Raw genomic sequence first — 10,000 nt, forward strand, 5'->3', positions numbered from 1 at the left:
ACACCCCTAACAACACCATTCAATCGCAACCTCCATACAGGTTTTGTACCAGGTTGATGGAAAATGGCTACAGTCATTCCCCTGCATAAGGGAGGACCTTCCACAGACCCAGGCAATTACAGTCTCATAAATCTGACCAGCCTCAATGCAAAGCCATGAAAAGACTTATCATGAAATTAATCAAGCCAGGACACAGGGAATCTTCAAACACTGGACCTGTCTCAGTTCAGAGCTGCCAAGAGCATGTCATGCTTACTCAACTGGATGCATTCTTTTGAAAAGGTCATCAAAGAAATAGATGAAGGCAAAATGGTACACATTGCGTACCTTAACCTGGTCACAGCTTTTGACACAATTCCCCATTCAGCTCATAGATGAAAAGCTAAATAAACTGGGAATAAATCCCTGTGTCACCTACTGTATTGCCAACTGGCTCACAGATAGGATTCAGACAATCAAAATAGGGGAATTTACCTCCACAAAGGGACCAATCACCAGTGAAGCCCACAGGATTCTGTGCTTTCATAGATTCATAGATTAGTACTAGGCTAACTGCCCTTGTGAGCCATTTTAAGCCTAGACAATTATCCCCTGTGAGATTCAAACCCTGTACCTTGTGTCTGTAAGGCAAACACCTTAACCATTAGGCCATCCTCCCAACCCCTTGGACCTCACCTGTTTGGCATCTGCCTTTCTGAAGTAAAAGACAATACCAAAGGGCTCTGGTTGTCTAAGTTTGAGGATGACTGCAAGCTGGGAGCAGTCACTGAATCCTCAAATGACTTGGCCATCCTGCAGGAAGGTCTGTCCCAAATAAATAACTAGTGCCAAAATCATGGACTGAAACAAAATGCCAAAAAATGAATTACTGTTTCCTTTGGGAAGTCATCTAACCCAGGGAACTACCACATTGACAATATGCCCCTAAGAGCTGACCCAGTTTTTCAGGATTTGGGAACTTATGTGGACAGTGACCTTACCTTTGATCAGCATGTGTCTACTGTTGTAAGAAAGTCCTTCTATATTGCACAGCTTATAAACAAAGGGATTGTGTCTAGATCTAGGGAGTCATTGTTCTCCTTAACACCGCCCTTATTAGATCAATAATTGAATATAATGCCCCACATATATCTATCTAGACACGTGCAACAACTGAAATACACACGGTGATACCTTACTGAAAGGATACAAGGCCTAAACAACATGTCCTGCATGGACCGACTGAAAACCTTGCCACTATACTTGGTATCCTAGGGATTGCTAAGAGATGACCATACAAGCCATCCTCCGAACCATTACTAATAGATTTACTGCACTTTAGCAAGTCAGATGGTATCGGAAATACTCAGTCTAGGAATCTAAACCTCCTCTGCAGTATCAACAGAATGGTTTACAGGGACAGGTACATCACTCGTCCCTCTCTACCACAGATGACAAGCAGGCGGGATATTTTGTTTAGATGCTTTAATACATAGAAACACATCAGGATGGATACCAGCATCATAAAATATAAACAAACTGATTAACAGACAGACCTTACAGAAGTGCATGCTTACATCTCAACAACTTACTACAAAATGGCAGTCAGGCTCACATGTGCTCATTATTTATATATTTGTGCAAGCCCTTGGATAGCTTTTTAAAGGTACAGACACACACATTGATATACATCATCCCTCTTAAAAGATTGCCCTTTGTAAAACATAACATTGGAGTTAGACATGCATTATTATAGACATTAGAAACTAACACAATGTTCATGTCCAAGTTGCCGTGTATCTATTACATGGTCTGGAGATGCAGCTGGATCTAGTAACATAACAATCTGGACTGAATTTTGCAACAGGGACAATCTTCTATCAGGAACTTCTGGATTCACCACAGCAATGGAAATATTTTCTGGAACTTCCTCTGGAACTGAAACACTGGACAACTCACTCTGAGATAAAGAATCTTTCTCACAGGTTATGTTCTGTGGTATAGGCTAAGACACTGGCATCAAATGTTTCCAATTCCACCTAAACTCTGCTCCTTGTGATTCCACAATGTACGGTCTCAGCTCTGGGCAAATATTTTTCACGAGTCCAATCCGATCATAACCTTTGGATGTTTGCATCCTTACCACTTCTCCTTCATGTAACGGATTGAGTGGTTTGCTGGTCTTATTATAGTAGGACTTCCTGGTTAAATGCTGCTTCAACACATTGGTTTTCAATGACCTGTTGCTCTTGACACATGGAACCAACAATTGACTACTGATTGGTAATGTGGTTCTGGTTTGTCTCAACAGAAGTCTCTGGGCAGGTGAACCAAAATATTTATCATGAGGAATGTTTCTGTGATTCAAGAGATTCAAGAAAACACCACTATTGTCTCATTTTGACTTCTCTAGTAACTGTTTTACACTTTGAACTGCATGTTCTGCTAAACCATTTGACTGCAGATACTCTGGGCTACTCATGACAGGAATAAAGTCCCATTCTTCAGCAAATCATTTGAAATGTTGGCTTGTAAACTGTGTCCCATTGCTTAAAATATCTGTGTGGACTACCATGGACTGCAAAATCATGCATCTTAGTAATGACAGTACTGGATGCTAGATTAGGGAGTAGGTCAATCTCGAACCAATTTCAATAAGTCGACTAACACCAAATAATGTTGACCATTCCATTCAAAGATATGTGGCAACTGTCGACCAGGGTAGTTTGCTCATCCCTTAAAATCACCAAATCTGCATGTTTTAGCCTTATTTCTCAAGTCAGTTATGTATGCTGCAAATGTTTCACCAGGCTTTTTATCCCTTGTATAAAATAAGTGCCTTTCCATTGTAACATTTTTCTGGGGTTTACACATTTCTCTGAATTTACATTTTAAGCACTCAGGATCCTCCCTTGACTCAGCCAGTACAACAATATGATGGTTTTCCCCTCTCATGCATAGATAGCAGGTGCATAAACAAATGAACTTTCCCTTTGAATGGCTTCTGACCCAGCTAAATTAAGCAGAATAAATGGCTTTGTATGGTTATCTTTATCAGAAAATGCAGCCTGTATGAAAATGTCATACTCTTGATCAAACACTCTCCAGTTCTCTGCAATATTATTGTCAATCTCAAATGCAATGAGTTTTTAAAATCCTTCTGCCATGCCCACAAAGTATGCACAAACACACTGAAAATATGGCCCTTGTAATTATGTACAAGTAAACTGTTCTGTGAGCTTGCAATAATATCCATATGCACAATAAACTCTGAAATACTGTACTTTGGGAAATATGCTTTATAATGGCTGTATCTTGAGAAATAACTTTACTGTAATACTGCACAAACATGCAAACACTTTATAAACTTCTGATAACTCAGACATCTTTAATCAATATGAAAATACATGTTTAGCAAAAAATTTGTTCATTTCCTATTATTTATAGGACAGCGCAGTGGTGCAGCAGTTAATTGCTGTCACCTCACAGCAAGAGGTTTTCCGGTTCGATTCTCGGCTGGGGTGCCTTCTCTGCAGAGTTTGCATGTTCTCCCTGCGTTCGCGAGGGTTTCCTCTGGGTGCTCCTGTTTCCTCCCACAATCTAAAGACATGCTTCTGGAGCATTTCTCCCCAGGCCTCTGCTGAAAACAGGATCGGTGGAACCTAGTCAGACTTTCCCACTCAACAAATGTTAAATAAATTTTATTCATTTTATGCAACTCAGATTTTATTTCAACCATTTCAGTAGTAATTTGAATATTTTTATCAATATCGGACACATCAGTTTATTTGAATTTCATTTAGAGAATTCTGTATGCCTCGTTTCATATTTGACAACTAAGAAATAGTTTGAGCTAGTTTTTATATCTGACATTTGTTTCTGACCTGTTTTGTGAATTATATGTGCAGTAGTGATGATTCCTCCAATACCAACCGGGTGCCTCTTGGTCTTAAATTGAAGAATCTGACTTCCATTCTGGTCCCATGACCTTTCTAGACATGCCTCTTCAGACACCATGTCGCTTGTCCCTCTCTAACATAGATGACAAGCAGGCGGGGCATTTTGTTTAGATGCTTTAATACATAGAAAGACATCAGGATGGATAGCAGCATCGTAAAATATAAACAAACTGATTAACAGACAGACCTTACATACATACATGCTTACATCTCAACAGCTTACTACAAAATGGCAGTCTAGCTTGAATATGCTCAGTATCAATACACTTGTGCAAGCCCTTGGATAGCTTCTTAAAAGTACATACACACACATTGATCTACAATGTATATCTGACAGAGGATACCACTGCTGTGGAACAGACTCCTTATCCACATAAAACAAAGCTCATCCCTGTTCATATTCAAGCACAACTTAGATCTATGGAAGAGAAACAGAAAATGTAACCCAGGACTGCCCCCTGTACTACTAATGGAGACAAGCAGCTCTTAAATGTTTTGTCCCATGCATGAGTCCTCCCAAATTATCTATGGTATGATCTCAGTTCTTGTCATTAGCAGTAATATATAATTAACAATCATGGGATGGGTATGAGCAACCTGTAACCAAATGGGATAGGTTATTTTGAGAACAAAAAAGGAAACTGGCTAACCTTAAAATGGCCTGCAAGGACTGCTGGCCTAGTACTTAGCTATGAGCCTATGCACTTGTAAAACTACAATTTGTAGGGACAGATTAAGGGCAATGGTAATGTTTTAACATTGTTGCTTCTTCCTATTTTAGTAGCAACATTTATAATGTATACTGTTTTACATCTGTAAGAAATGGCAGAGTGTCATATGTGACCTTCTACTAATTTGAATTCCAGTGGGCTAGGAAGTTGTCATATGTGCATTTAGAACCTATTTTAACATTCCAAGCAGGTAATACCCATACTTTTCAAGACCAAGGGTTGTTTATTTTACTTAGAAATTCAAATTTAGTTTCCTAGGTTAGTACTAGGCTATCTGCCCTAATGGGTCATTTTAAGCCTAGCCAAATTTTCTGTCCCAAAGGAAAGAATAAAACCGTGCACCTTCTATCTTTGAGGTAAATCTCTTAACCATTATGCCAACCCGCAATCCCACTCTGTTTACCTAGCAAGCATATAGCAGATACTAAGCATGTGATAGAAGGTAAAATACAGAAGTAAAACAAATATAAATTACATAAAAAACAAGGTTTATTTTATTTTACTGTATTTATTGAGTATAACTTAACCTTTTGCATTTTATCCAAGGCAGATAGTGTAACTATCAAATCAATACAAAGGAGATGCACTGAAAGAAATAAATTTATAAAAAATTTAAAGTAGGAAGAAAGATTAAAACATTTCAATTTTTACAGCATCATTTATAGGTTAGTAAAAGGTAACTTGTGCCTGGCATTCAGGACACCTAGACAACAAGTGTTAAAGGAAGATTTATTTTTTTCATTAATGCACTGCACTGCACTGCATTTGAATTGTATTTACAAATGTTTTAGCTGCTTTTCTGTAAAAAAAAAAAATCCTAGCTTATTTCCTGCCTTTCCTGTAACTTATCTAGTCCAGATACAGACTTGCTGTATCCAGGTCTGTTTGTAAGCTCCTGAGCCCCCCAAGCCTTTCTGTGTTGGAGGGAAGCCTTCTAGCTTATCACCGGGAGTGGTAAGCACTAGGTAGCCTATCTACCACAGGAGGAGAGGTTTCTGGCCCACAAATTATAGTTTATTGGCCGTTTGGGAAGCTCTTCCATCTCTTTCAACCTTCTAATTCAAAAGCCTGTGTTTGTGCTTGTTTCCTGCCTTTCCTGTTACTAGTCTAGTCCAGGTACAGATTTGCTGTATCCAGGACTCTTTGTAAGCTTCTGAGCCCCCCCAAGCCTTTCTGTGTTGGAGGGAAGCCTTCTAGCTTATCAGTGGGAGTGGTAAGCATCAGGTAGCCTATCTACCATGGGAAGAGTGAGTTTTGGCCCATAAATTCTAGTTTATTGACCGTTTAGGCAGTTTTCCATCTCTTTCAACTTGCTGGCTTAAAAGCCTGCGTTTGCGCTTGTTCCCCATCTTTCCTGTGACTAGTCTAGTCCAGGTACAGATTTGCTGTATTCAGGACTCTTTGTAAGCTTCAGAGCCCCGCACGCCTTTCTGTGTTGGAGGGAAGCCTTCTAGCTTATCAGTGGGAGTGGTAAGCATTAGGTAGTCTAACTACCACAAGAGGAGTGGTTCCTGGCCCAGAAATTGTAGCTACTGGCTGTTTGGGCAGTTTTTTCCCATCTCTTTCAACTTTCTGGATTAAAAGCCGCACTTGCACTGTTTCCCACCTTTCCTGTTACTAGCCTAGTCCAGATATATAGTTGCCGTATCCAGGACTGTTGGTAAGCTTCTGAGCCCCGCAAGCCTTTCTGTGTTGGAGGGAAGCCTTCTAGCTTATCAGTGGGAGTGGTAAGCACTAGGTAGCCTATCTACCACAAGAGAAGTGGTTCTGGCCCAGAAATTGTAGTTTATTGGCCATTTGGTCAGTTTTTTCCATCTCTCTCAACTTTCTGGTTTTAAAGCCCGTGTTTGCACTTGATCCCCACCTTTCCCATAACTAGTCTAGTTCAGGTGCAGATTTGCTGTATCCAGCATTGTTTGTAAGCTTCTGAGCCCCCCCCCCCAAGCCTTTGTGTTGGAGTGCAGCCTTTAAGCTTATCAGTGGGAGTGGTAAATACTAGGTAGCCTGTCTACCACAAGAGGAGTGGTTCTTGGCCGAGGAATTGTAGTTTATTGATCATTCGGGAAGTTGTCCATCTCTTTCAACTTTCTGGTTTAAAAGACCACATCTGGACTTGCTTCCCATCTTTCCTGTAACTAACCTACTGGAAAGCACTAGAAAGTCTTAAACTCTTACAAGACTTCTAGCTTAAAATAAAGACTTTGGAGTGATTATCAGTTTTCTGCATTTTCTTGCTGTACTTAACTGTTTTCTGCCTAAACACTGATTTTTCCAGCACTTATTGTGATTTAAAAGCTTGTTTTTTTTCACATATTGTACTTATTTGACTGCCTGCACTTTTAAAATTTTGTTTTTTGTTTAAATAAATTGTTTAACTGTTGTAGGCTACACACTAAAGTGTGATAGCCTTTTCTGATCGCTTGTAGTCGTTTAAAGCTGCTTTAAGTGTACTTTTTACTGTTTTTGCCTTATCTTTTAAAAAAAATAAAAACAAAAAAAAAATTCTTGTTTCCCGCCTTTCTAAGCTAGTATAGTCCAGTTTTCAGGCTAGTGCTTAATTCAGGGCTGTGTTACAAGTTTCTGAGTTGCCCATACCTTACTTGGATAGAGGGAAGTTTATCTGTTCACCTGTGAGAGAGGGGAACTTTGAGCAGCCATCTGTCCCTGGAGGAGTGTTTCCAGCCCAGAAGTTAGTAGTTTAAAAAACGCGTTTAAACGGTTTTGTGTGCCGGGCAGCACCGGTTAGCTAGGGTTAAATTATTCCCAGCTCCACTAAGTCTCCTCTTCAGTTTTTCACTTGAAACTAGTCTAACTCTCAACCTAAGCACTCAAAAAGCATCCTACAGTCCAGCATTTGCTCAGACCTAATAGCAAGCACTAATATACCCCGACAACTGACTGCCCAGCAGGGCAAGGCTCTTTATCCACCCCTCAACAACCAAGCGACTAAGCAACTTACCCTACTATTCAGGCATGACCAAAGGGCAACTTCAGGTGTACTCTCCAGTTCAGCTGGTGAATCTGGGTATCCTGAGGCAATGTTATAACTGCCTCATGTACACAGACAGCTCTCTCCTCCTACCACAAAACACTAGCATATGCAAGAGATGCAATTATACAGCCAAACTGGAGGCTAAGGTCTCTCCACCCAAGACTGGAACAGACAGTCATGAGGAGAAGGTTAACACTTGCACCACACCTCCAGCCTCACACAGACTTACTAAACCAGCACTGGAAAAAAATACACATAAATACACAAAATCATACTTGGAGGCTCTAAATAAAAACCTGCAAAAGCATCAGAGAGCGCCAAAGCAGACACCCACAAAACCTGCACCTCCCATCACAAACCAGACAACACATAAAACACAAAATCAATTTGCCACACAATCACAGCCCTTAAGGCAAAATAGCATACCTAACACACTAGTAATAGGTGACTCAATAGTCAGGCACACTGACACCCCACTCACTAGGCTCGACAAGGAGAAGGTTACTGTTAGCTGCTTATCGGGAGCCAGAATCCACCACAAAACATAAGCACTCAGGTCACTCCAGAACAAGTACAAATATGACTCTGTCATTGTTCATGTTGGTGTAAATGACCTGAGACGTACCTCCCTGGACTACATGAAAAGAGACATGGAAGAGCTCTCTGATCATGTAGCCCAGGTGGGTATGACCCTGACCCTGAGTAGCATCCTGCCCTCACCAAGAATGATACCTCAGTATAAAGAAAAAAATGATCAATTTCAACAACTGGCTAAGCTTCTGGTGTCATTTAAAGGGGATCCAGTGTCTGTCAGCCTGGGATGGCATGCTCGACAAACCGGGTTGCTTCGCAAGAGATGGCTTGCACCTGTCACCCCTTGGCTTTTGAATACTGGCCAAGGCTCTTGCTGCCCCCATAGTGCCTTTTTTAGGCAAGGCTCAAAATTCAAACCTACCACCGTAAACAGCACAAGTAAAAAAATGAGGGTTATGCTACTCAATGCCAGGAGTTTAAATCTCAAAATGCATGCACTTGAAGCACTCCTAAGTATGGAGAATGTCAACATCTGTGCAGTAACTGAAACCTGGTTCAAGGCTCCAGAGAGCACTCCAGCACTACTGGGCTACAACTCATACCACACTTTTCGGCCACAGAACACGGACTGAAACACAAAAGGAGGGGGTGTATCCATATTCATCAAGGATACCCACACCTCCAGGTTAGTAGTGCAGCATGATACCTCTGAGATCATCCATGCGCAACTAACATCAGGCAAATCTGCAATGCAAATTGTGGCCTGCTACAGATCACCCTCCATGACCCAAGACCACCTGGTGACACTGGAAAACATGAAGGTCCTACCGAACACCCTAATATTGGGCGATTTCAATTACCCTACCATTAACTGGGAAAACTACTTAAGTACAAACTCCCAGGCTCAGCGCTTCCTGGAATTTATCAACTCAAATGCCCTGGATCAGCTGGTAAACTCCCCTACTAGAGGCCACAACATATTGGACCTGGTCATGACCAACATGGGCGACAGGTGTTCCGTACCGGAGGTCAACCTGTCACTGGTTAGATCAGACCATAAACTAATCACCCTGGATGTCCACTCCCCACCACCACCCCCAACCAAGGAAACCTCAGTGAAAAACTTTTCTAAAGCAAACTTCACCTTACTTAAGGCAGAGGTGGTAAGTTTCACAGCCCCCACGCTAAAGGATAACACTGCCCAAGATGCAGAATCCTTTACAATTGCACGCTATGAGCACCTACAAGGATGCATCGATCATGCCATCCCTAGCAAAACCAATACTCACTCCCCTAAGAGAAGGAAACCAGTCCGGTGGACCCCTGCCATAAACAGGTTATACAACAGAAGGAGGAAACTAGTTCAGAAAAAAAGCAAATCCCAAGAAGGAAAGACATCCCTGATCAATATCAGTAAGAAACTAAGGTCCTTCATAAAATCATTCAAGGCTAACTTCAAAAGAAAAATAGCCAAGGATTCAAAAGATAACCACAAAGCCTTCTTTAGCTATGTCAAGAATCTAAGTGGCAACTCGCAGATATGCTCTGAGCTAGTGCAAAATAGCACAAAATATACTGAAATTACTGATATTGGCAACATCCTGGCAGATAGATTCAGTGCAAACTTCACCTCCCTCTCACCTTCAAAAGGGCCCACAACAATACCGGAAAAGTGTAGTGTCCTGGAAATCACAGAAGCAGAGGTGAAAACAGCCCTTTCAAAAGCCAAAAATACAGCATCAGTATGGCCAGATGGCGTCCCAGGCTGCGTCTTGCATGAACTACAGAATGAGCTAACCCCCCAC

The sequence above is a fragment of the Protopterus annectens genome, chromosome 5.part1 (genome assembly GCF_019279795.1).
Source record: "Protopterus annectens isolate FY-2018-M chromosome 5.part1, PAN1.0, whole genome shotgun sequence".
In the NCBI taxonomy this organism is placed as follows: domain Eukaryota; kingdom Metazoa; phylum Chordata; order Ceratodontiformes; family Protopteridae; genus Protopterus; species Protopterus annectens.